A 27,129-nucleotide genomic window follows, 5' to 3' on the forward strand; every position below is an offset into this window, starting at 1 on the left:
TGATGCCGATGCTTAGATTGCTTCTCGTGGGGATTATCCTCCGTTGCCTCATCGCCATTGTTTTCTTTGGGGGTGTTCACCATATATATATATATATATATCATATGATGAGGTGGCTGTCCAGCGCCCTGTGGGCGGTGGTTCCTGTTCTTCTCCTGCATCATCGTCCATACCGTCGATGTCTTCGGAGGCAAAGTCGAGCACGTCGGTTAAGTCATCGACAGTGGCTATTAAGTGGGTGGTGAGTGGGTAACGAATTTCTTCGTCGTCCGCTTCCCACTCGAGCCGGACATAGTTCGGCCAAGAGTCTCTTGATAAAAAGAGAGACCTCAATGAATTTAGCACGTCACCCAAGGCTTAGTGTTGAAATATATCCACGAAGGTAAACTCCATGATCGGTGCCCAATCAGATTTGATAGGCACAGACGCGCGCGGTTCGGAACCTAAGACCGGAAACGAGTCCGGGGGTCCGGTGATACAGATCTCTTTGGAGGTGGAGTATGTGTTCGGCTCCAACGCCGATGAGTGTGCGGCCTCCATGGCGGGCTCCATCCACCCGTCCTCGGATGGCGCGATCTGCTCCAGATTAGGGGCTGGGGCAGCCGTAGGCGCGATATCCCGAACACCGTCTGATGGAAGATCTAAGTCATGCACGTCGTGACTGTTCAACGCTCCTGACACAGGCTCGAACCCGTCGAAGATCAAGTCTCCGTGGATGTCGGCGGTGTAGTTCAAGTTTCCAAAGCTGACCTGATGGCCAGAGGCGTAGCTGTCGATCTGCTCCAGACGGCCAAGCGAGTTAGCCAAAAGTACGAAGCCGCCGAATACGAAGATCTGTCCGGGGAGGAAAACCTCACCCTGGACCGCATCGTTGCTGATGATTAAAGGAGCCATCAAGCCTTATCGCGACGACACAGTGGAGCTCTCAATGAAAGCACCAATGTCGGTGTCAAAACCGGCGGATCTCGGGTAAGGGGTCCCGAACTGTGCGTCTAAGGATAATGGTAACAGGAGGCTGGGGACACGATGTTTACCCAGGTTCGGGCCCTCTCGACGGAGGTAATACCCTACTTCCTGCTTGATTGATCTTGATGATATGAGTCTTACAGGAGTTGATCTACCACGAGATCGTAGAGGCTAAACCCTAGAAGCTAGCCTATGATTATTATTGTTGTCCTTGTCCTACGGACTAAACCCTCCGGTTTATATAGACACCGGAGGGGGCTAGGGTTACACAGAGTCGGTTATAGAGAAGGAGATCTACACATCCGAATTGCCAAGCTTGCCTTCCACGCAAAGGAGAGTCCCATCCGGACACGGGACGAAGTCTTCAATCTTGTATCTTCATAGTCCAACAGTCCGGCCAAAGTATATAGTCCGGCTGTCCGAGGACCCCCTAATATAGGGACTCCCTCAGGGCCCTCACGTTTGCGCGAGATGGAGGGCACCGTGGGACAGCATCATAAATAAAATATACACTCATACCAACCAAGATCACGATTAGCCCACAAGACAAAATGGATCTACTCAAACATCATAGGATAGCCAAATATCATTGGGAAATAATATATGGAGTTGAGCACCATGTTTAAGTAGAAATTACAGCAGGGAGAAGAGGTGTTACACCGCTGCATAGAGGGGGAGAAAGTTGGTGTTAACGTTAGCAAGATTGTTGATGTAGATCGCTGTCACGATCCTAGCCCCGGCGGCACTCCGGCGGCACTAGGGGAGAGGGGGAGAGAGCCCCCTTCTTCTTCATTGGCCTCCCCCTAGATGGGAGGAGAGTTCCCCCTTTGGTCCATGGACTCCATGGCTGCGGAGGGGCGGGATCCCCTCCGAGATTGGATCTCCCTCTCTGTTCTCTTCTGTTTTGCGCTGTCCAGGTCTGGCCGAAAACCGTTTCTTATATTCCGGGAGATGCGTAACTCCGATTTCGCTGAAATTTTAACACGATTTTTTCTGGATATAACCTTCCTTGCGTTCGAAGTATAGCTCCAACCGATGTTCGAGGAGAGGATAAGACACCTGGGTGTGCCTGGGCCCCCAGGTGCGCCCTGGTGGGTTGTGATCTCTGTGGCCCCCCTCTTCTGATGATTCCAACTCCCAAAAATCACAAATATTCCAAAATAATTCTCCGTAAATTTTTATTGCATTTGGACTTCGTTTGGAATGGATTTTCTGTGAAACAAAAAACATGCAAAAAATAGGAACTGGCACTGGGCATTGGATCAATAGGTTAGTGCAATAAATCATATAAATTGTTGCCAAAAGTATGTAAAAGTTGTATAATATTGGCATTAAACAATCAAAAATTATAGATACGATGGAGACATATCAATGCTCATATTAATTCGATTATGTATGAGATGACTATATGATGTAATGTGATTAACATGACCTGCGTGTCATGATTCGACATGATGGTTGGAGCCATATGATTGTCACTTCAATGACCTGCGTGTCAACCTTAAGTAATGCACTTATTTTATTAGTTATAGAGATAACAATATTATATGGTGCATCAACAAGATGGTGACAATCTTCGCGAAGGTGAACATCGACGCAAATGCCGAAGACGAAGAAATACAAGACTTCTCCATTGGAAAGGGCTATACCATATCATGCTATTATGAATTGCCTGAGACGTTTATCCCTTATGATGCACCCTTTTTGATTGCGCGGTAATCTCTTTTATTAGGGTGGTCTCTCACTTAAAATATCAAGTAGTTAATGTTCCCAGGTGTAGCACCGTCACGACACCTATCTCTTCGGGGCATCACATGATCTCCAAGGGTGCGAACAATTGAAGAAGTGTGAGGCGGGTGAGTTGAGACCTCGCAGCGAGATCACTTGGTTGTCTTGACGTTCAGGCAGGACAGTCCTGAGCTCGGAACACACACATCGAAAGATGAACAAGAATCACATAGAGATGTGATCGACAAGTTTGCCTACCGATTTAAGTTCGCGCCATTTGAGTTCATCTCGAACCGGGGCATTGAATGGAAATGTGGGTCTTGAATCACTCACAGTCAATTATGAGAGATATTGATTTGAGTGGGAGCGCACTGTAGAATTAACTTGTTTAATTCTCGGTGCAATTAATTATGAACACTGTCTAAGTGTGATTTGCATAATAGTTATAGAATAATGGCTCTTGTTTCCACCTTTCCTGTTAAAATTGAATAGCTATTAAATATCTGGATAAACTTTACGGTTGGTAACGTAATGTGAGGAATGTCCTCAAGAGTGCCGAGAAGGACTTTGTCCTATCGCATGCTTTAGCTATCCTTTCACAAATGCTATGGATGATGTGACTCTCGTCCTTTGATCCAAAAGCTAGAATTCCGTTACGCTCAAGTGCATAATGTTTGCTTCCATGAGACCTGTTGGGGATATAACTATTAGATATGACCCGCTCAGGAGGGGCCGGGTCATACCCCTGGTGGTTCATGATGAGAAGGCCCAAGAAGATGTTGAATATGGCGGTTCATAAAGCAAGCTTACTGAAGGCCCAAGACCCGGAGGCGACTTGAGGCCCATGGGTATAAACCTCCATATGTGTAACTTATATTGTAAAGCAAGTTTAATTAGTCACCGAGCCAGACACGTTGTGTATGAGCCGGCCTGGACTCTGTAAGCCGTCGGGCATCAACTTGTGTATGTAAAGGGGTGACCCAGCGGCGGGTTAGGACAAGAAACAACAAGTCGAGAACTAGGTCAAGCGTATTCGCTCCCTGGTAATCAAAACCCAAGCAATACAACCTAAAGCATGAGTAGGCATTTACCTCGTTGAGATGGGCCGAACCTGGGTAAAACCCTCTATGTCCTTTGTTCCGTTTAACCCCTTCAAGCTAACTACGTTGCGATGGCTCCACAAGTAAGTCCTTTTGCTAGGGCATATGCCGCATTAATTCCACGACAGTTGGCACCCACCATGGGGCTAGCGCACAGTGGTTTCGAGTTCTTGAAGGGCAACTTCACAGGGATTAAGGGATACGCTGTAGGCCGGATGACTAAGAGTCATCGCAGCAAGCTCTACATCGACGATGTGGGCTGGGGCCCAGAGATCGGCTCGATCGAGTACGGGTACCGGGTCCCCTTTGGCGGGATTCATGTCCACATCGACAAGATTGGTGATTCGGAAGCTGAGCCGGACACCTGCGCCAACATCGTCGAGACGGCTCAGCGCGCGTGACACGCCAAGGTTCAAGCCGTCCCGAAGCATGTCTTTGTTGGCTTTACTCAAGGAGTGGATCTGGAAGGAGGATCTATGTCCGGTGGAGAGACGGCCGTCTATTCAGGTGATGAGTCCTCATCGGCGAGACCAACTCCATGTATCAAGTGCAGGATGGTAGGCTTGGGGGCTGTTCCGATGGCGACAACATTCCAGACCCATATGAGCGGCTGAACCGGGTTGCGATCTTCATGGCCGGTATGCAGCCAGGGCAGAATTCTTAACCTATGGCAGCAATGATCTCTGGTTCAGCAACTGCTATGGCAGTCGGGGCAGGAGGCCCTGTGCGCCCGCCGGCTCAAATTTTATCTAAACTATTGGAGGCTCTGACAATGTTGCTGACAGTGGAGGTAACCCTGGCGAACCAAGCGCAACATAATGTGGACGTTGCAAAGCTACGTGATGAGATAGCTCAAGCTAAGGAGAATCTTAACGCTGATAACACTCGGATGGCAATGGAATGAGCCGCCTTGGAGAGGGAAGCAAAGCGGATTCAAGCAGAAAACTTTCGCTTGAGCTTGGACCGGAATGCATCAAACATTATCTTTAATAGAAGGCATGCGAGTCGTTTACCCCTAGTTTACGATGCGAGAAACCTTTTCAACACGCTTGGGGCAGGAACCAGTAACCCGCCTGTTGTGGATCGAGCCGTTGAGGCGCCGGTCGCCAGGGCACCGGTTCATCCACGTGCTGCAGACCCCTCATGTTTGAACTTGACCCCTCCCCAGCATGTTCTGACGCATCGAGTCATTATTCTAATCCTCTGGATAACATGATATCCGCGACTACTCGATTGGCAGCTCTCCCTGTTCAAGATGAGTCACCAGCCGCGATGGAGATACAGTGAGCCAGAGAACTTCTTCAGACGGCTATGGCTCAATAGGCGGCTTATTCGTATAGTCGTGAACGGATTCACTCGACCCCGCATCCAAGCCAGAGTTATAGCAGACACATTGATTCACTAGCTGTATCGAGCAGTGAGCGGCACTACAATCATCCTCGTAGGCCTGACCCGCCGCGTGCTGGTAACGATGCTCAGGCTTTAGTGGACCAGGGCAGAGCACGGCGTGAGGCCGAGTTGGCGGCTTAGTTGGTGGCGCAACAGTAATGTCCGGTTTATCCGTCAACATCTGTGGAGGCGGGAGTAACCTCTAGAACCCTGGGTGTTCCATGTTTAGTGCCAGCTCTACACAACGAGTGCTTGCCTAAGGATTTCAAGGGCCCCCGTAAGGTGCCTAACTACACAGTGGATCACCCCCCCAGAGGCTTGGATTGAAAGCTATGAGATGGCTATGGAGATGTTGGATGTTAGTGATGCTACATGTGCTAAGTACTTCACCATGTTGTTGGATGGGCCGGCTCGTACTTGGTTGAAAGGGCTGCCCGCTAACTCCATTAGATCATGGGCGGAGTTGAAAACGGATTTTATCCAAAATTTTAAAGACACATGAAAGCAGCCTATGTCGATCCTGGATTTGGACTCTTGCGTCCAAGGTGAGGGCGAGTAAACAACCAATTGGGTGCGTCGGATCTCGGCCATTATACACTCGTCGGACAGCATGAATGTCGGTTCAGTAGTACTGATGTTGGAGAAGAATTGCCGTTTTCTTCCCCTTAAGCAAAAATTGGGGTGGCTTAAACGTAACTGTAATGATATGGGGGAGCTCATGGCGGCTCTCATCAAATATGCCGACTCTGATAGTACTAAAGACTCTGAGTCTGATGAGGAGAAAGCTGGTAAAGGGAAAAAGAGTGGCAATGCAAAAGGACAACATAATACGGAGAGTCAAGGTGGCAATGGTAAGTGCAAGGCTGACGGCGGTTTAGACTTTGTGGCTAACACCAATACGCAGAGTAATAATCAGCGTCGTAAGGGGAAAATGTCAGCACCCCGGTTTGGAGGGCCAAAATTCAACCTTGAGGCCTTGATGAATCAGCCTTGCCCAAAGCACGACACCCAGGAGAAGCCAGCCAGCCATCTGTGGAAGGATTGCTTCATCATGAGGGAGTATAGAAACTATATTTTTTTTCCAGGACAATCATGCCCCGCATGGCGGTTTAGGATCCGGCTCTCATGGACCTGGTTTTGAAGGTGGCGATTCAAGCTCTGGTTTTTAGGGCCAAGGCAATCAAAGCGGTTTTAATCAGAAATCCGGCCAAGGGAATCAGCAGCAACGGTCTGGTTATCAGAGCAATCCAAAGCAGTTGAATAGTGGTCAATATCATGTGTTCACCACAAGTCTGTGCAAACAAGATCAGAAAATTCATAAGAGGGCGGTGTCATGGTGGGCGCACGGCAAATGCCAAGGGATGGCTAAAGAGAGGAGGAGGCTCGAGGGCGCTGGTGGGCTCCAGAGGCGAGGTTGATATGCACGGGCGCCGGACGCCGGACATACCCAAGTTCGGGGCTCTCCGGAGAGATAACACCCCTAGTCCTGCCGAGTTTAGTTGGATGATTGATAGTACAATGTCGCTCTTGGAGTTGTATGAAGGAGGAAGGAAGCTGGCCAAGGCTCGGGCTGCTCCTTCTCCCCGGTATCGTTGTTGGGTGGCTAGTCCTATGCTTGCCTATGTTTCTCTTACATATGTCTCGTATCTATCCTGTATGCCGCATGCTTCATGCCCCTGTGGGCATGGGTTTCTGGGGGGTTTTATAGATCAACCCATCCAGGGTTACAATGGTAATATGCCGATTCAGTGGGTCCGTATTGTCGGTGTCCGGGGTATCGGGCTGGGTCCCGCTTGTGGGCTTGCGGTTCGCCGGGTTCCCTTAGGTGCGGGCCCCACGTGCCAAGGGGGACTGTGCGCCGTCTTGTCGGTCGTCAGGGCATGGACGAGTCGAGTCGTGTAGAGTGCTCTCCGTCAGGCTGCCACTTGCTGTCGTTAGCGGTGAGGGCGGGAGTACTGTAGCCACGCCAGCCCTGGTCAGCGGGTAGGTAAGGGGCACTGTTGCCACGCTCCGGCTGACCATAGGCATGGGTGGGAACACTGTTGTCTTGGTCATCGGTGGTTGAGGTCTCGTCCCATTGTACGGCCTGGATGGGACGGGAGCTGACCCGTGGCTGGGTTGACGTGGATGCCACGGGTGGGTTGGTGTAACGCCCCGGATTCGATGCACCACGTGTCCGCCAGTTATTCGCCGTCGTTGCCATGTCATTTGCTTGCGTGTTGCATTTTATCATGTCATCATGTGCATTGCATTGCATACGTGTTCGTCTCATGCATCCGAGCCTTTTCCCCGTTGTCCGTTTTGCAATCCGGCGCTCCTATGTCATCCGGCGTCCCCTTCTTGCCTCTCTTCGTGAGTGGGTGTTGAGCTTTCTCGGAATGGCCCGAGTCTTGCCAAGTGGCCTTGGTTTACCACCGGTAGACCGCCTGTCAAGTTTCGTGTCATTATGAGTCCGTTTGATACTCCAATGGTTATCCGCGTAGCCCGAAACCCCCCTTTTCTCTTGCAGCCCAACACCCTTCCCAAGTGTCCCAGAACCCATCTAACTCCCCTCCATGCTCTCGGTCGTTCGATCACGATCGTGTGGGCGAAAACCGTGCCTCATTTGGAGTCTCCTAGCTCCCTCTACCTATATATTATGCCTCTCCCCCCGAAAATCCCGGTGCAAACCCTAGTCCTCTTCCTCCCGCCGCCACCGGACATGTCCGCCCCGGACCGGATGCGTCCGCCACCGCCGCCCGACCAATCAGGGCGCGACACGTGTCGTTCGCCGCCGCCCACCGCCGCCGGCCCGCGAGCCCGCAGCGGGCCCGCGAGGCCCGTCCGCCCCGCCCGCTTCCCGCGGCCCCGCCGTCGCCGAGCTACCCGCGCGCCGCGCGCCCGCTGGCGCGCTTCGCCGCCGGCGCGCCCGCTGCCCCCCGCACGTCGCCTCCCTCCGGCGCCCCGCCGCCTCGACCGCCCATCCGCCGCCGCCGCCCGCCGCTGGACGGCCGCGCCCGAGCCGCCCCGAGCGCCCCGCCTCCCGTCTCTCCCTCCGCCGGCGCCGCCCGCCTCCTCCTCGTCCCGGCCAGATCCGGCGAGGATCCGGCCGGATCTCACCGCCCTGCCGTCTCCCTCATCTCCGGCGGCTCCCCCGGCACCACTCCGGCGAACCTCGGGCTACGAGCCCCTAGATCCGATCTGAGAAGGTTGACTTTCCCCCCCTCCGTTTTCACTAAGTCCCGAATGTTTTGTTATTTTCATGCCATGTTCGTCATGCCGTATCTCTGCATCTGTAGCTCCTTTTTGTGCGTGTAATATGTCAAATTGTTCGTCTCAACGAGTACATTATTTCGTTCCATTGTATCATGTTCATTTGAGTCCATCTTGATGCCTGAATCATCGTTGCAAGAGTGCATGTTGCTGTTAATCTGCTGAAACTGTTATAACATGCTCATTTGTTATTTTTGCTACATTTATTGTGTGCATCCTATGAGTTGATGTCTACATGTGTTTTGATCTATGCTATGTCTTCTTTAGAGAGGTGCTTACCATGTATTTTTGTGATCAATGTGGTGACTAGCACAAGCATGCAAACTAGGCTTTGTAATGTTGCTGATTTTAGTCCCTGTTCTGCTGTTATTTTGATGCCATGTAAACTTGATTCTACAGAGAGATTCCATGCATATTTTGAGACACTTCAGTAAGGATGTTTTGAACATATGGTTATGGTCTATCCATGCATGCTCCTGGTTGCAATTATGGAGTAGTCTAGCATGTCATTTTTGTGCTCTACTTTTGCTTCAAAATGTTTCCTGGCAGATTGTTTACATGTTATTCAATTTTGCCAAGGGTGTTATAGTTGATCCTTGCATGCTATGAACTTGTTATTGACTTGGTTTGTTTCACAAACATGTATTCTTAATGATGATATGCTTATCTTGTCATGCAATAACTTGTGGTGAGTGAATCGAGCTTGTTAAGTAGTGTACTTGATGTTGCTGTTTTGCTAGGCTAAATCTGTTATTTCGTGATGCTATGTAAACCTGCTTCTACTAATCATTCTATGCATAATATGGAGATGTCCACTAAATGTGTTTTGTTCTACATGTTATTCTCTATCCATTCATGCCCCTGGTTGCAATTATAGCTAGCTTTAGCTTGTTAATAGCTTGCTCCAAAGTTGCTTGATAATGTTGCTGTCAGCCTGTTAACATTAAGTTCAGTTGTTGCCATGTGTTTTGCTAGTGATACATGCACCCTATGGACTTGCTCTTGCCATGCTTAGCTTCATAAACATATCTTCTTACTATTGGTTTCCTTGCCATGCCATGTATTGCTCTGTGGTGAGTGGTACAAGCTCACCAACATGCCTTCATAATTCTGTTTCTGCCATGTTTGAATCTGTCTTATAACTTGCTATGTTTATGTGGGTGCCATCATATTTTCTGATCCTTTTTGGCTCATGGTCATTAAGGGACTTTTGTTCTATGCATTTAGTAGTACCATGCCATGCCTTTGTTTGCCATGATAAGTTCCTGTAACATGTTGTTTGATAGCTCTAAACATTGCAACCTGATGTTATTTTCTGCAAAGTCTGAACTGTTATTGTTTGCAATCTTGCCATGTGTGTTTGAGTATGTTCTAATGATTTCTGGAGATAGCTCAGTGTTCATGTTTTGTTATGCTTTACCTGTACATCATGTCCATGCCTTTTGTTCTCATGTTGGGGTGCTGTAGCATGTTGTTTTGGTGCTTCCAATATGCCTAGTTGCTGTTTTGGACAGATTGTTGCTATACCTTGTTTCATGTGTGTGTGTTGAACCATTGCTCCGTTTTGAGTGTGCCCTATATGAAACTTGCTTGATATTGCATGTAGTTTCATATTATCATGTTGCATCCTTGTTTTGAGGTGTTTGCTTGATGTTTGAGTGCATTTTGCATCAATGCCATGTTTATCTTGTTTTGCTCATATCTTCTAGGCCGTAGCTCCGAACTAAATGAACTTTATATGTAACTTGACTACAATCTCGTGTAGATCATCTTGGTGCATCTTAACTTGCTGTTTAACAACTTGAACATAAGGTTTATTCAGATCTGGAACAATTTTGAAATATGCATATGAGGACTTACCGGAATTGTTGTATGTTGTTCCCGGCCTCATTTAAACTTGTCTTGATGTGTTGCTCTTGTTTGCATCATCTCTTGCCATGAGTAGCTTCATGTGGCCTTGTCATGCATCATGCTTGTTGTGCATCATGTCTTGTTTATGTGTGGTGTGTTTACTATGTTGTGTGCTTCTTTTCGATAGCTCCTGTTTCATTGCGATCGTGAGGATTCGTTCGTCTACGGTTGGTTCGGCTTCTTCCGTTCGTCTTCTTGATGGATTCGTTCTTCTTCCTTGTGGGATTTCAGGCAAGATGACCGCTACCCTGGATCTCACTACTATCATTGCTATGTTAGTTGCTTCGTTCTATCGCTTTGCTGCGTTACCTATCTTTTGCTCTTCAAGCCTCCCAAATTGCCATGAACCTCTAACCTTTGACACCATTCCTAGCAAACCGTTGTTTGGCTATGTTATCGCTTTTTCTTAGCCCTCTTATAGCATTGCTAGTTGCAGGTGAAGTTGAAGATTACTCCATGGTGGACAGGATTTTGGATGGGATATCACAATATCTCTTATATTATTAATGCATCTATATACTTGGTAAAGGGTGGAAGACTCGGCCTTATGCCTGGTGTTTTGTTCCACTCTTGCCGCCCTAGTTTCCGTCATACCGGTGTTATGTTCCCGGATTTTGCGTTCCTTACGCGGTCGGGTGATTTATGGGACCCCCTTGAAAGTTCGCTTTGAATAAAACTCCTCCAGCAATGCCCAACCTTGGTTTTACCATTTGCCTCACCTACCCCTTTTTCCCTTTTGAGTCGCGCATCCCGAGGGTCATCTTTATTTTAGCCCCCCCGGGCCAGTGCTTGTCTAAGTGTTGGTCCGAACTAGAGCCCTTTGCAGCGCCCCCTCAGGGAAACTTGAGGTCTGGTTTTAGTTGTACGGATTGCTCATCCGGTGTTGCCTTGAGAACGAGATATGTGCAGCTCCTATCGGGATTGTCGGCGCATCGGGCGGTCTTGCTGGTCTTGTTTTACCATTGTCGAAATATCTTGTAAACCGGGCTTCCGAGCCTGATCGGGTCTTCCTGGGAGAAGGTATATCCTTCGTTGATCGCGAGAGCTTGTCATGGGCTAAGTTGGGACACCCCTGCAGGGTATAATCTTTCGAAAGCCGTGCCTGCGGTTATAGGCAGATGGGAATTTGTTAATGCCCGGTTGTAGATAACTTGACACCAGACACGAATTAAAACGCATCAACCGTGTGTGTAGCCGTGATGGTCTCTTCTTGGCTGAGTCCGGGAAGTGAACACGGTTTCTGGGTTATGTTTGACGTAGGTAGGAGTTCAGGATCACTTCTTGATCATTGCTAGCTTCACGACCGTTCCGCTTGTTCTCTTATCGCTCTTATTTGCATATGTTAGCCACCATATATGCTTAGTCGCTGCTGCAGCCTCACCACTTTACCCCTTCCTTTCCCATTAAGCTTTGCTAGTCTTGATACCCATGGTAATGGGATTGCTGAGTCCTCGTGGCTCACAGATTACTACAACAACAGTTGCAGGTACAAGTTGTGCGATGATCATGACGCGAGAGCGATGCTTGCTTTGCGTTGGAGTTCTTCTTCTGCTTCTTTCGATCAGGGATAGGTTCCAGGTCGGCAGCCTGGGCTAGCAGGGTGGATGTCGTTTGAGTTTCTGTTTATGTTTCATCCGTAGTCGGATGTTGATCTTATGTATGATGATGTTGTATATGTGTGGCATTGTATGCCTCTTGTATGTATCCCCATCTATTATGTAATGTTGATGTAATGATATCCACCTTGCAAAAGCGTTTCAATATGCGGGTCTATCCTTGGTGGGACCTTCGAGTTCCTTTTGGATAGGGTCGCATATTGGGCGTGACAAGTTGGTATTAGAGCCTCGACCGACCTTAGGAGCCCCCTTGATTGATCGTGTAGTTTGGCCGTTGTTGAGTCTAGAAGAAAACTGTTTTTCGGAGTCTAGTTATATCGGAGAGTAGGAATTCTTTTTACTCCTCAGCCCGTTCGTCGCTCTGGTCAGGAATCTTGACGTAGGTGTTTTGAATTACTCCTCTTCTCATTCAAAATTTTCCTTAGGATCACGCAGTTGGTTTTCCGATCGTTGGTTCTCAGCTCTTTTCATTCGGTGCATTTCTTGTCAAGTTGACTCGAGTCTCTTCATCGTTGCCAAGTTCAATCCTCAGTTGTTTTCTTTCCCACCCGCCCACCCTTCTTCTTCTTGAAACCGGAGTCTGTAATCGAGTATCCATCCTACTCGTGTGAAGTTTTTGCTCTCTCTTCTCAATGATTTCAATAGGTGTTTTCTCTTCAAGATATTCGTCGGTTCCCCCTTCAAAGTTGACTTTGTTTTCCCGCCCTCCCACCCTTTTTCATCCCGGAGCCTGAGCCTCTTTCGAGCATCAATTCCATTCGTGTGGAGCCTCTTCAGTCTTCCTATATCATTTCAACCGGTGAATTCTCGTCTCGATGGACATTCTTCATCTCTTCTCCGGTGGATTCAATTCAAGTTTTTTTTCCGGGTAATCATATTCGTTTCCTTGGATCAAGTGTTCTCCTTGCTTGTTTGCATCTCGCCAGTTTATCGTTCTGGAGTGTTCAAGACATCTTAGAAGATTTGTTTGTGTCCGAGTTAATTCGAGGTTGTCACCTCATTCAAATATTTCAATTGTTCCGGTGCTTCATCTATCTGTTCGTCATCCCTTTCCAACGGTGTTATCTCTTCAGTGGGCCCTAACCCACAGGTCTTTTCCCAGGATCTTACCTGACTCTTCTAATTCCCCCGGAGTTAGTCTCAATTTCTTTTCAAGTTTTACGTAAGAATGAATTTCATCAGTCAGATGCCTTTCCAAGATCGTTTTCAAATTCTTTTCATTGTTGGCTCAATCCCTTCGTTTTTCATTCTCCCGGAGTACCTCAATAATTTTGGTGGTGTTTCTCGTCGTCATTTGAAGACCGAAGAAGAGTTTTTTCCTCTAAATCCTGTCCGTTCTTCCGAAGATTCATGGTTCTAGCTTCTTAGTATCCTCTCAATTATTCCATTTGTCAGATATTCTCTTCTTACCCATCCGGAGTATGTCAGAAGTTGTTTGTCCGTTTCTTTTCACCGGAGGCCATCATTCCAGTTATCGTTCTCTATTTATCCCAGTGCTTCGTTTAAGTATTCTTCAATCAGTTCGCGATCCCTTCATTATCTTTCTCTTATTCCCCTCAATCATATTTGTTCTTTTAATTCTTCCCGGTGATTCATATTCTTTCATCAGCCTTTTTCGAATTCTTACGGTGGTTCGTTCAAGATTCTTTTTCCTTGATCATCATATTAATTCATTCGTTCTTTTCAATCCTTCCGGTGGTTCATGAAGACCTTCTCAAGTTTTGCGCCATATTCCCCTTAATCCTTTTCCAAGAAGAATAAGTGGTATGCCAAATCCATTGTTTTGTCATCAATTTAATTGGTGGAGGATAAGCATACAATAAATCTTATTCTTATTTCATCCAAGTTATTATCCCTTCCTTCAGAGTTTGTTCTTGATGAATAAATTTTAATTCCAAGTGCTTTCATCTTTTCTTTTTCGGAGTTCAATTTTCTCAGCCATTTCGTCAGAACCTCCATCTAAATCATCGCAAGGCTCATCTTATTCTTTCATCCTTCATTCTATCTCATCATCCTTTTGTTACCAGAGTTCTACATGGTGGTTCTTCATGATTTAATTCATTTCTCAAGTGTTCATCAAGATTCTTGTCGGTGGAGTTCAAGTATCTTTTCTTCTTGCATCTCGAAGTGCAATTAATTCTCTGTATTCTCTTGAAGTGGAGTTTTGCATTTCTTCGTTCTTCTAAGCTATCCAATCATTTCCGTTTGTGGTCGGTTATCACCTCATAATTTTGAGATGTTTTCCATAAGTCCACAACAAGCTTATTCTTTCGTTGTTGATTTTCTCAACAATTCCGTTCAATCCTTCCTTCTAAGTTCTTTTCATTCAATTCTTACGGAGGCTTTGTTCTTCTCATCAAGTGCCATCCCATTTTGTGAAGTTCATGTTCTATTCTTTCCTTGTTCAGTCGGAGTACTGCCTAAATCCTTCCAGTCTTATTCGTTTCTTATCTCGTTCTAACCGGAGTGGTTTCATAGTCTATCTGATTCAGTGAGCTTTCGATTTTTGTCATTCTCGTTGCTCCTCTCTTTTTCTCGGGTGCTCTTGATTCTTTGCTTCTTCTCTTGAGTTCGCCTTTCACCGCATCCTTTTTTCCCTTCTGTCTTGGTCCTAAGATCTCGGGACGAGATCTCTTGTTAGTGGAGGAGTGTTGTAACGCCCCGGATTCGATGCGCCACGTGTCCGCCACTTATTCTCCGTTGTTGCCATGTCATTTGCTTGCGTGTTGCATTTTACCATGTCATCATGTGCATTGCATTGCATACGTGTTCGTCTCATGCATCAGAGCCTTTTCCCCATTGTCCGTTTTGCAATCCGGCGCTCCTATGTCATCCGGCGTCCCCTTCTTGCCTCTCTTCGTGAGTGGGTGTTGAACTTTCCCAGAATGGCCCGAGTCTTGCAAAGTTTCCTTGGTTTACCACCGGTAGACCGCCTGTCAAGTTTCGTGTCATTTGGATTCCGTTTGATACTCCAACGGTTAACCGCGTAGCCCGAAACCCCTCTTTTCTCTTGCAGCTCAACACCCTTCCCAAGTGGCCCAAAACCCATCTAACTCCCTCCATGCTCTCGGTCGTTCGATCACGATCGTGTGGGCGAAAACCGTGCCTCATTTGGAGTCTCCTAGCTCCCTCTACCTATATATTATGCCTCCCCCCCGAAAATCCCGGTGCAAACCCTAGTCCTCTTCCTCCCGCCACCACCGGACATGTCCGCCCCGGACCGGATGCGTCCGCCACCGCCACCCGACCAATCAGGGCGCGACACGTGTCGTTCGCCACCGCCCACCGCCGCCGGCCCGCGAGCCTGCAGCGGGCCCACGAGGCCCGTCCGCCCCCGCCGCTTCCCGCGGCCCCGCCGTCGCCGAGCTACCCGCGCGCCGCGTGCCCGCTGGCGCGCTTCGCCGCCGGCGCGCCCGCTGCCCCGCCGCCGCACGTCGCCTCCCTCCGGCGCCCCGCCGCCTCGACCGCCCATCCGCCACCGCCGCCCGCCACTGGACGGCCGCGCCCGAGCCGCCCCGAGCGCCCCGCCTCCCGTCTCTCCCTCCGCCGGCGCCGCCCGCCTCCTCCTCGTCCCGGCCAGATCCGGCAAGGATCTGGCCGGATCTCACCGCCCTGCCGTCTCCCTCATCTCCGGCGGCTCCCCCGTCACCACTCCGGCGAACCTCGGGCTCCGAGCCCCTAGATCCAATCTGAGAAGGTTGACTTTCCCCCCTCCGTTTTCACTAAGTCCCGAATGTTTTGTTATTTTCATGCCATGTTCGTCATGCCGTATCTCTGCATCTGTAGCTCCTTTTTGTGCGTGTAATATGTCAAATTGTTCGCCTCAACGAGTAAATCATTTCATTCCATTGCATCATGTTTATTTGAGTCCATCTTGATGCCTGAATCATCGTTGCAAGAGTGCATGTTGCTGTTAATCTGCTGAAACTGTTATAACATGCTCATTTGTCATTTTTGCTACATTTATTGTGTGCATCCTATGAGGTTGATGTCTACATGTGTTTTGATCTATGCTATGTCTTATTTATATAGGTGCTTACCATGTATTTTTGTGATCAATATGGTGACTAGCACAAGCATGCAAACTAGGCTTCGTAATGTTGCTGATTTTAGTCCCTGTTCTGCTGTTATTTTGATGCCATGCAAACTTGATGCTACAGGGAGATCCATGCATATTTTAAGATACTTCAGTAAGGGTGTTTTGAACATATGGTCTTGCAATAACCATACCTGATCTTGGTTGCAATTATGGAGTAGTCTAGCATGTCACTTCCGTGCTCTACTTTTGCTTCAAAATGTTTCTTGGCAGATTGTTTACATGTTATTCAATTTTGCCAAGGGTGTTATAGTTGATCCTTGCATGCTATGAACTTGTTCTTGACTTGGTTTGTTTCACAAACATGTATTCTTGATGATGATATGCTTATCTTGTCATGCAATGACTTGTGGTGAGTGAATCGAGCTTGTTAAGTAGTGTACTTGATGTTGCTGTTTTGCTAGGCTAAATCTGTTATTTCGTGATGCTATGTAAACCTGCTTCTACTAATCATTCTATGCATAATATGGAGATGTCCACTAAATGTGTTTTGTTCTACATGTTATGCTCTATCCATTCATGCCCCTGGTTGCAATTATAGATTGTTGTAGCTTGTTCATATCTTGCTCCAAAGTTGCTTGATAATGTTGTTGTCAGCCTGTTAACATTAAGTTCAGTTGTTGCCATGTGTTTTGCTAGTGATACATGCACCCTATGGACTTGCTCTTGCCATGCTTAGCTTCATAAACATATCTTCTTACTGTTGGTTTCCTTGCCATGCCATGTATTGCTCTGTGGTGAGTGGTACAAGCTCACCAACATGCCTTCATAATTCTGTTTCTGCCATGTTTGAATCTGTCTTATAACTTGCTATGTTTATGTGGGTGCCATCATATTTTCTGATCCTTTTTGGCTCATGGTCAGTAAGGGACTTTTGTTCTATGCATTTAGTAGTACCATGCCATTCCTTTGTTTGCCATGATAAGTTCCCATAACATGTTGTTTGATAGCTCTAAACATTGCAACCTGATGTTATTTTCTGCAAAGTCTGAACTGTTATTGTTTGCAATCTTGCCATGTGTGTTTGAGTATGTTCTAGTGATTTCTGGAGATAGCTCAGTGTTCATGTTTTGTTATGCTTTACCTATACATCATGTCCAATGCCTTTTGTTCTCATGTTGGGTTGCTGTAGCATGTTGTTTTGGTGCTTGCAATATGCCTAGTTGCTGTTTTGGACAGATTGTTGCTATACCTTGTTTCATGTGTGTGTGTTGAACCGTTGCTCCGTTTTGAGTGTGCCCTATATGAAACTTGCTTGATATTGCATGTAGTTTCATATTATCATGTTGCGTCCTTGTTTTGAGGTGTTTGCTTGATGTTTGGGTTGCATTTTGCATCAATGCCATGTTTATCTTGTTTTGCTCATATTTTCTAGGCCGTAGCTCCGAACTAAATGAACTTTATATGTAACTTGACTAGAATCTCGTGTAGATCATCTTGGTGCATCTTAACTTGCTGTTTAACAAATTAAGCATAAGGTTTATTCATATCTGGACCAATTTCGAAATATGCATATGAGGACTTACCGGAATTGTTATATGTTGTTCCCGGCCTCATTTAAACTTGTCTTGATGTGTTGCTCTTGTTTGCATCATCTCTTGCCATGAGTAGCTTCATGTGGCCTTGTCATGCATCATGCTTGTTGTGCATCATGTCTTGTTTATGTGTGGTGTGTTTACTATGTTGTGTGCTTCTTTTTGATAGCTCATGTTTCGTTGTGATCGTGAGGATTCGTTCGTCTACGGTTGGTTCGGCTTCTTCCGTTCGTCTTCTTGATGGATTCGTTCTTCTTCCTTGTGGGATTTCAGGCAAGATGACCGCTACCCTGGATCTCACTACTATCATTGCTATGTTAGTTGCTTCGTTCTATCGCTTTGCTGCGTTACCTATCTTTTGCTCTTCAAGCCTCCCAAATTGCTATGAACCTCTAACCTTTGACACCATTCCTAGCAAACCATTGTTTGGCTATATTACCGCTTTTGCTCAGCCCTCTTATAGCATTGCTAGTTGCAGGTGAAGTTGAAGATTACTCCATGGTGGACAGGATTTTGGATGGGATATCACAATATCTCTTATATTATTAATGCATCTATATACTTGGTAAAGGGTGGAAGACTCGGCCTTATGCCTGGTGTTTTGTTCCACTCTTGCCGCCCTAGTTTCCGTCATACCGGTGTTATGTTCCTGGATTTTGCATTCCTTACGCGGTCGAGTGATTTATGGGACCCCTTGACAGTTCGCTTTGAATAAAACTCCTCCAGCAAGGCCCAACCTTGGTTTTACCATTTGCCTCACCTACCCCTTTTTCCCTTGGGAGTTGCGCATCCCGAGGGTCATCTTTATTTTAGCCCCCCCGGGCCAGTGCTTGTCTAAGTGTTGGTCCGAACTAGAGCCCTTTGCAGCGCCCCTCAGGGAAACTTGAGGTCTGGTTTTAGTTGTACAGATTGCTCATCCGGTGTTCCCCTGAGAACGAGATATGTGCAGCTCCTATCGGGATTGTCGGCGCATCGGGCGGTCTTCCTGGTCTTGTTTTACCATTGTCGAAATGTCTTGTAAACCGGGATTCCGAGCCTGATCGGGTCTTCCTGGGAGAAGGTATATCCTTCATTGATCGCGAGAGCTTGTCATGGGCTAAGTTGGGACACCCCTGCAGGGTATAATCTTTCGAAAGCCGTGCCTGCGGTTATAGGCAGATGGGAATTTGTTAATGTCCGGTTCTAGATAACTTGACACCAGATACGAATTAAAACGTATCAACCGTGTGTGTAGCCATGATGGTCTCTTCTCGGCGGAGTCCGGTAAGTGAACACGGTTTCTGGGTTATGTTTGACGTAGGTAGGAGTTCAGGATCACTTCTTGATCATTGCTAGCTTCACGACCGTTCCACTTGTTCTCTTCTCGCTCTTATTTGCGTATGTTAGCCACCATATATGCTTAGTCGCTGCTGCAGCCTCACCACTTTACCCCTTCCTTTCCCATTAAGCTTTGCTAGTCTTGATACCCATGGTAATGGGATTGCTGAGTCCTCGTGGCTCATAGATTACTACAACAACAGTTGCAGGTACAGGTTGTGCGATGATCATGACGCGAGAGCGATGCTTGCTTTGCGTTGAGTTCTTCTTCTGCTTCTTCGATCAGGGGATAGGTTCCAGGTTGGCAGCCTGGGCTAGCAGGGTGGATGTCGTTTGAGTTTCTGTTTATGTTTCATCCGTAGTCGGATGTTGATCTTATGTATGATGATGTTGTATATGTGTGGCATTGTATGCCTCTTGTATGTATCCCCATCTATTATGTAATGTTGATGTAATGATATCCACCTTGCAAAAGCGTTTCAATATGGGGGTCTATCCTTGGTGGGACCTTCGAGTTCCTTTTGGATAGGGTCGCATATTGGGTGTGACAGTTGGCTTGCTGGGGAAGCCATGGCTGCGCCGGGTTGAGTTGTCTTGCGCCAGCTTCTGTGGCCGGGTCGACATACCTTGCCGAGTCTAGGGGCTTGGCCGGGTTGAGTTGTCTTGCGCCGGCTGCTGCGGCCGGGTCAACGTACCTTGACGAGTCGAGGGGCTCGGCCGGGTTGCGGGCCTTGCCGGGTCGAGCGACCCGGCCAGGCACGTGCCGGTTTGCGGGGTGATGCTGGCCCTGCTGTTTTTGAAAAGGATCCGGGTTCCGTTGCCTGCCCGGGGTTCATCCCCCCGACAGTAGTCTCCGAAGCTGTGAAGGTCCGTCGTCTTCGGATGATTGGTCCTTCGCAGTTTCCCCCTTGAGCAAGGTGGAATCTGTGAGCGCCGGGTCCGGCAACACCCAATGTGTGCCGGTTTTCTCGGAAACCGGATCGCGGCATCCCGGCCGTGGCAGGAACCGAGGAGTCCATCGAATCTTGAGGCGATCCCTCGGGCTTCACGCAGGCGCCACGTGGTGCCCGGAAGTCGGAGGGGCCTGACAGGCCACGCGCGTGAAGGGACTGGGCGACGGGCCGGGGCCCGCCGTCGCGCACCCTCGGTCCACGCGCGTGGATTTATTGCGGCGTCTGGGGGTCGGTTGCACTTCCACGAGTAGTTAGTGCGCGTGTACGTGCGCACTTATTGCGGGGTAGTGTAACGGGCATGTGCAAACGATCCCACTCCCCCACGTTTGAACCGGGGGTTATAAATTGATGGGGGCAAGGGGGCGGCGGACATTATTCTCGCTCGTGCCCTCCTGTCCCCCTGCTCCTGCTCTGCTCCTTGCTACTGACGCACAGCTGCGCCCGTGGCCCCGAGCAGAGATCTCTCCGTCGTCCATCTTCTCTCTTTCTCTTCCGGCGACGTCGCTGCCGTCGGGCTCCTGGATGGGCTCGACCGTCACCACTGACGACATCACCTATCTTTGGTCTTCGTGGCGCTTGCCGCGGGAGACGGACGTTGGTGTCCGCCTGCCGTGCGGCGAGCACAGGCCCCGGCCCGAGGGGCAGGAGCGCGTCGTCTTCCTCATGCATTTCGAGCGTGGCTTCAGGCTGCCGGCGAGCACCTTCTTCCGTGCATTCTTGGAGTTCTTCGGGCTCCAACCGCACCGTCTTGGCGCCGGCACCATCGTCCAGCTCTCCAGCTTCGTGACCCTGTGCGAGGGGTATCTCGGGGTTGAGCCGACGATCGACCTCTGGGCGCGCTTCTTCTCCTTGAAGCAGCATGGCCCGTCGGCCAGGGAGTTCGCCGACTGCGTAGCCGCCGTCATCTCAAAGCGGTCGGGGGCGGACTTCCCCAAGATCCTGCTCGAGGATTCTGCCAAGAAGTGGCAGAACTCCTTCTTCTACGTCTGCAACCACGGTGCGGACCATATTAGTCTTCCTCCCTTCGCCGTCGCACTGCCGCGGGCAAAAACGAACTGGGGCTACTCGCTCTGGCGCCCGTTGCAGGAAATCGTCAATCTCTGCGAGCGGGTGACGGTGATGAGGATGCAGGAGGGGCTCACCGGCACCGACCTCCTTGCCGCGTTCATCGCCCGCCTGGTCCTTCCGCTTCAGAGGCGCTCCTGCCTCATTGGCGAGATGATCGGGCTTCAGGACCCCAACTGGATGGGGTCGACGCAGCTGTCTGCGGAGCAGGTCGCACGCGGCGTGAACGACATCTCCAAGGCCAACCTTGGGGAGGACTGGCAATTCAGCAAGGCTCCATACAGCCAATCAAACCTAGCGCCACAGGTGAGCGTCTGGTCTTCTTATTTTGTCGCGCATCTTCTTATTCGTCCCGACACGAGAAGGGAGATACTTCTGAACGCGAGCCGGCATCCTTACGCCCGGGCTCTGTCGCAGGTGGCGCCGGTGGCACCAGAGGAGCCTGCGGCTCACGGCGGCGAGGAGGTGGCCGAGTCCGACGCCGGCGCTGGGCGTCGCGCGGGTAAGTTTTGAATCTTTCCTTCTTCATTTGTCTTGAATTGTTTGATCATGTCGTGGCGCGGGCGATGCTGACGCTGGTTGTTGGTGTAGCGGCGTTGGGCGGGGGAGGCGGCGAGGCGGGCGGAGCTGGGTCCTCGGATGGGGCGGCGCCGAGCCGCCCGCATGGGAAAGACAGCGTCGCGCCGCGACCCTTGGCCCCGAAGCGCACGGCGGACCCGGTTGAGCTTGGGAGGCTGGCCAAGAAGAAGCGCGGGAAGCCGATCCCGGTCCCGGTCTTGACGGGGTAGTCCTCATTTCTTGCTTGCGCCTGCATTCCTTGAGCCGGTCTTGTCTCTTGTTTCCTTACTCTGCCTTCTTCTTCAGGGCGCCAATCACGCTGGCGAGGTCGGCGGCGGAGGCCGCGGCCGCCGAGGGGGCCGCGTTCCACAGGAGCCGACCCGACCTCGCCGGCCTGGTCGAGGAGGAGGGACGGGGCGACTCGGACCTCGGCCTGGACCCGAGCGACGCCGAAGCCTTGGCCTGGCGGGACAGGAACCGGGCCGAGGTGGAGCTAGAGGCGGCGTTGGTCGAGGCTTGGACCGACGCGGCGGCAGCATGGGTGCGAGCCGGTGCGGAGCCGGCCTGGCGCGAGATGCCGGAGGGCACGGTGTTGGCGGCGACGGTCTTTGATCCGTCATCAGTGAGGAAGCGCGGCGGGGAAGGCCGGGCTGAGGTGGTGGTCCTCGACCGGGAGGTCGTGGAGGTGGGGGGCGATACCCCGCCGCGAGCCGACGTGGTCGAGCGTCGGGGGCGGATAGTTGCGGAGGCGGCGGCGTCTTGGAGGAGGCGCTGTGGGCGGTGGCGCCGGAGGCACCGCGGGCGGCGGTGCCTGAGGTGGTGACACAGGGCGTCCCGCCGTCCGGGTTGCTGACGACGCCGGGAGGCGCGTCAGAGGAGGTACTGGCCGCGTCGCGAGCGGCCAGTGAGGGGCACGCCTTCGTGCCCCGGCAGGGAGGGCGCCAAGCTGACGTGCCGCAGCCTGCACGGAGCAGGGGCGCGGCCGTCTTCAGGCCTCAGACCCAGGAGGAGGCGGTGCTGGACACCGTCAGCCGCCGCCTGCAAGGCCGGACGGAGCGGCTTGAGGCCTTTGCCCAGGTCGAGGTGGAGCGGACGCGCGACTTGGAGCGCGCCGTTCTGGTAAGTCTTCTTTCTTTTATTTCCTTGCAATTTCTTGTTTGTGGGGGCGTGCTAGCGCACCCACTGGGTGTAGCCCCCGAGGTTCGGTCCAACTACATAGTAGTTGGGTTGAATCTTAAGAGCATTGGCCTTGTTCTGACTTCTGTCCTTTTCCAGCATCTTGACGCCTTCCGGGTTGCCGCCTTCAACTGGCTCCTGGGCAAGCATCGGGAGATCAAGGAGCAACTTGCTACCAAGGAGGAGGAGCTTCGCGTCGCCGCATGTATTCTTGTGCTCTTTTCTAGTGGGGGCGCACTAGCGCACCCACTGGGTGTAGCCCCCGAGATTCGGGCCAACTGTGTAACGGTTGGGCCAAATCTTAATTCTTGTCTTTCTTTTTCTTCTGCTGAATTATTCTTGTTTGCAGCCGAGGAGCTGTCTTGGCAGACCCGGCTGCTCCGTACCGGTCATCATTACGACCAGCTTGTTGCCGATACCGACCGTCTTGGCGTCGAGGCGGCGCAGGCGAGGGCGGAGGCGGCCGCGGCCCGACGGTCTCTTGACGAGGCCAACCGGATGCATGAGCAGCTGGCGGGTCACAAGAGCCCCCTCGAGGTCGAGGTGGAGCTCCTTAAGGCGGAGGCCGCGAAGGTGGTTGAGACACAGCAGGCCCTGGTCGAGGCGGACCAGCAGCGCGGCCAGCTGGCCGATGACAAGGGCCGGCTCCAGGCCGAGGTGGATCGCCTGCGGGAGCAGGCCATCACGGCTGAGGAGGCTCGCCAGGACGAGACTCGCTGCCGCGAGGCGACCGAGAAGGCGACCGAAGACAAGGACGCCGAGCTGAAGGCGGCCCTTGCTAAGGCGGCCGACGTGGAGAAGGCGCTCGGGGAGCGTGATTGTGTCTTGGAGAGGGAGCGGCGTGGTACGTTTCTCGAGGCACAGCACCTGGAAGAATCCTTCTCCAGTAAGTGCTTCTTCTTGTAGTTTGCCGGGTCGGGACCCGGTCCTTTCTTCCTTGTTGTCCTTCTAACTTGCTTCTTCTTTTGTGATAGGGGCCTTCCCGGAGACGCAGCGGCTAGCGGAGGAAGCCGTTTGTTGTCAGCGCGACCCGACCGACGTTGCTGGGTCTGGGACGGATCCGCTGATGGCCTGGACCTTCCCGGAGATCATCGCCGCTGCTGAGGCCCGCCCGCGGGTCCTGGGGACGCAGATGGAGTGGCTGTCCCAGGCTGGCACCGCGATGACGACAGCCCTGTGGCCGGACTCCGTCCATCCGCGCAGCTTCTCGTGCCTGGCGCACTGGTTGGAGATGGGCCCGGATCGCCTTGGCGAATGGCGTGTTTCTGCCGCCCGGGCCAATGCTGAGATGGCACTCCGGATCGCGCTGTCTTGGCATCCGGATCTTTAGCTGGACACACTAATGGGCCAGCATGCTGGTTTGGAGCAGTTGCTGCAGGAGCAAGCCGACCGGATCGCCTCCCGGGCCAGCTACATCGTCGAGTTCGCCTTCCACGACGAGTTCCACCCGGAGCGGACGAAAGACGGTGGGGTTGTGGATGGCGATGCTACGGCTTACTTCTTTGCGATCTGGAGGGGAGCTCGGAGGAGACGGGTGTCTACGGCGACGCGGATGCTGAAGAGGACACTGGTGCCTCGCTGGACCCGGAGGCCGGCAGGGGAGAGCCGTCGATGTCGCGACGCGGCGTTGGGGATGCTTGAGAAACTTTGTGTAGAAAACTGTTAAGTAGCAGGTCCACCCACCCACTAGGGGTTTTAGGGTGTAATGAACTCGGGCCGTGGGCCTTTGTTTTAAATATTTGTGTGTAAATGGCGTGAGTGCTTGTTTGTTCTTTTGCCTTCCACTTTTTCGAACCGATTTCATACGCTTCTCCTCTCTCAAACCTCCCCCCCGCGATTTAGACGGAGGAGGCTCCGGTCTGTGACAAGGAGTTCGATTCTTCGAGAGGGGCGCGCAGGACTTGGGTCCTTAGAAGCGTTGAGCGCGAGCGGAACACCCACTAGGTCGGCTGGCGGCAATCCGGCTTGGCCGGTTGGTGAGCAGCCGGTCGTGCGGCTAACTTAGTTGATGAGCGATGGGCTGGGTTGATCGACCCGGCGGCCTTTGACTTAGTCTATGAATCATAGAGGAGCTTTGGCCCGTTGTGCTTGGGTGCCGACAGCCAGAGCTGGATCTGCGGTTTTAGGGCGAAGTGGGGGACCACGGCGTCCCGACTTTATCAGGAATCACCAAGTAAGAAGGCGGGGTGGCGACCGAGCCGGCCTGCCCCCGAGCCCCCGGGTCGAGCGAGTCAAGCCAGCGGCCGGGTTTAGTTGTAAAGTGATGCAAAAAGAAATAGGGACGCAATAAATTGGTCGGCAAAGGCAGCCCCCGAGTCTCGTTCGGGGACCTTATAGTTTCATACGTTTACAAAAGGAGACGATACATACACCCGTGCGACTAACTGTAAAACGGGCGGAGGAGCTCCGCGTTCCACAGCCGGGTCGTTTCTTTGCCAGCGGTGTCCTTCTTGCACTTCTTTGACTTGCGCGCGTCGATGAGGTAGTAGGCGTTGCGATCATGCAAGGCCCTGCTCACGATGAATGGGCCCTCCCATGGAGAGGATAGCTTGTGCTGGCCTGCCTGCTCTTGGATGAGTCGGAGGACGAGGTCGCCTTCGCGAAATGCGAGAGGCTTGATCTTCTTGCTGTGGTAGTGCCTTAGGCCTTCCTGGTAGATAGCCGAACGGCTAAGTGCCAGAAGGCGTGCTTCTTCGAGCAGGTCGACACCGTCTTCGCGTGCCTCTCTGGCTTCGGCTTCGGTGTACATCATGACGCGCGGCGAGTCGAACTCGACGTCGGTCGGGATGACGGCTTCGGCTCCATAAATGAGGAAGAACGGGGTGAACCCGGTCGACCGGTTTGGTGTGGTGCTTAGACTCGAGAGAACTGTTGGCAACTCGTCAAGCCAACTGCCGGGTGAGCGGATTAGTGGATCAACGAGCCGCGACTTGATGCCGGATAGGATGAGTCTGTTGGCCAGCTCGACCTGCCCGTTGCACTGCGGATGTGCCACAGAGGCCAGGTCGAGGCGGATGCCGGAGACGGAGCAGTATTGTTCGAGTGCGCCCTTGGCGAAGTTGGTGCCGTTGTCGGTGATGATGCTTTTCGGCATGCCGTAGTGCACCGCTATGTCCTTGACGAACCGGACGGCTATTGGCCCGTCCAGTTTCTTGATTGGTCTTGCCTCGATCCACTTGGTGAATTTTTCCACTGCCACCAGCAAGTGCTTCATGCCGCCTCGAGCGGTTTTGAAGGGTCCCACTATGTCGAGTCCCCAGACCGCAAAGGGCCAGGCGATTTGTATGGTGCGGAGTGCTGACGCCGGCTGGTGCCTGGGTTTGCTGAAGCATTGGCACCCCTCGCACTTGAGGACGAGTGACTCAGCGTCTTCGAGGGCCATTGGCCAGTAAAAACCATGGCGGAACGCCTTGGCCACAGGGATCGCGATGCGGCGTGGTGCTCGCACTCTCCCTGGTGAATGTCGAGGAGGATGTCGATGCCACGATCCTGCTCGACGCAGCGCTGGAACACGCCGGTAGAGCTGCGCTTGACGAGCTCGTTGTTGATGATGCTGTAGGCGGACGCCCGGCGCTGAACTTGCCGAGCTTCGGTCTCATCCATGGGGAGAACCCCGTTCTCCAGAAATTCTGATATCAGCAGGGCCCAAGATGGGGCCGCGACTATGGTGAAGACGGTCACCGGGGTGGGTTCCGAGTCGGCGGCCCCTGGGCTAGGTTGAGCTGCCCCCGAGTTGGGGACGGCGACGGCCGGGTCCAGGGTGATGGTGGCCGGGTTGAGCTGAGCAGCCCCCGGGCTGGCCTGCGGTGCGGCCGGGTCTTCTGGAACGTGGATGGACTCGGAGTCTGGCGATGGCTTGACGGACGGCTTGCACAGGTGCTCGAGGGAGACACTAGACGGGATGGCTTGACTTGATGAGGCGATCTTGGCGAGCGTGTCGGCTGCCTTGTTCTCCGCACGCGGGACGTGGAGGAACTCGCAGCCCTCGAAGGGTCCGGACAGCTTCTAGACGAGGAAGCGGTAGCTTGCCATGTTTGAGTCGCGGGCGTCCCACTCGCCGGAGCACTGCTGCACCACCAGGTCCGAGTCGCCGTAGCACAGGATGCGCCGGATGCCGAGTTCCTTGGCAAGCCGGAGGCCGTACACAAGGGCTTCATATTCGGCGACGTTGTTGGCATCGGGAAAGTGGATCTGGAGCGCGTAGCGGAGTCGGTCGCCCTTTGGAGATGACAGTACAATACCGGCCCCTAAGCCAAGTCGCATCTTGGACCTGTCGAAGTGCATGCGCTAATGCTCGAGTCGGGAGGCGGCGTCAAGTACTGGGTCTCGGCCCAGTCGACGAGGAAATCGGCCAGGGCCTGAGACTTGATCGTGGTGCGGGGCTCGTAGAGGATGGTGTGGCCGGATAGCTGGATTGCCCATTTGGCGACCCGGCCGGAGGCGTCCCGGCACCCGATGATTTCTCCG

Source organism: Triticum aestivum, chromosome 7B, assembly GCF_018294505.1.
Source record: "Triticum aestivum cultivar Chinese Spring chromosome 7B, IWGSC CS RefSeq v2.1, whole genome shotgun sequence".
In the NCBI taxonomy this organism is placed as follows: Eukaryota; Viridiplantae; Streptophyta; class Magnoliopsida; order Poales; family Poaceae; genus Triticum; species Triticum aestivum.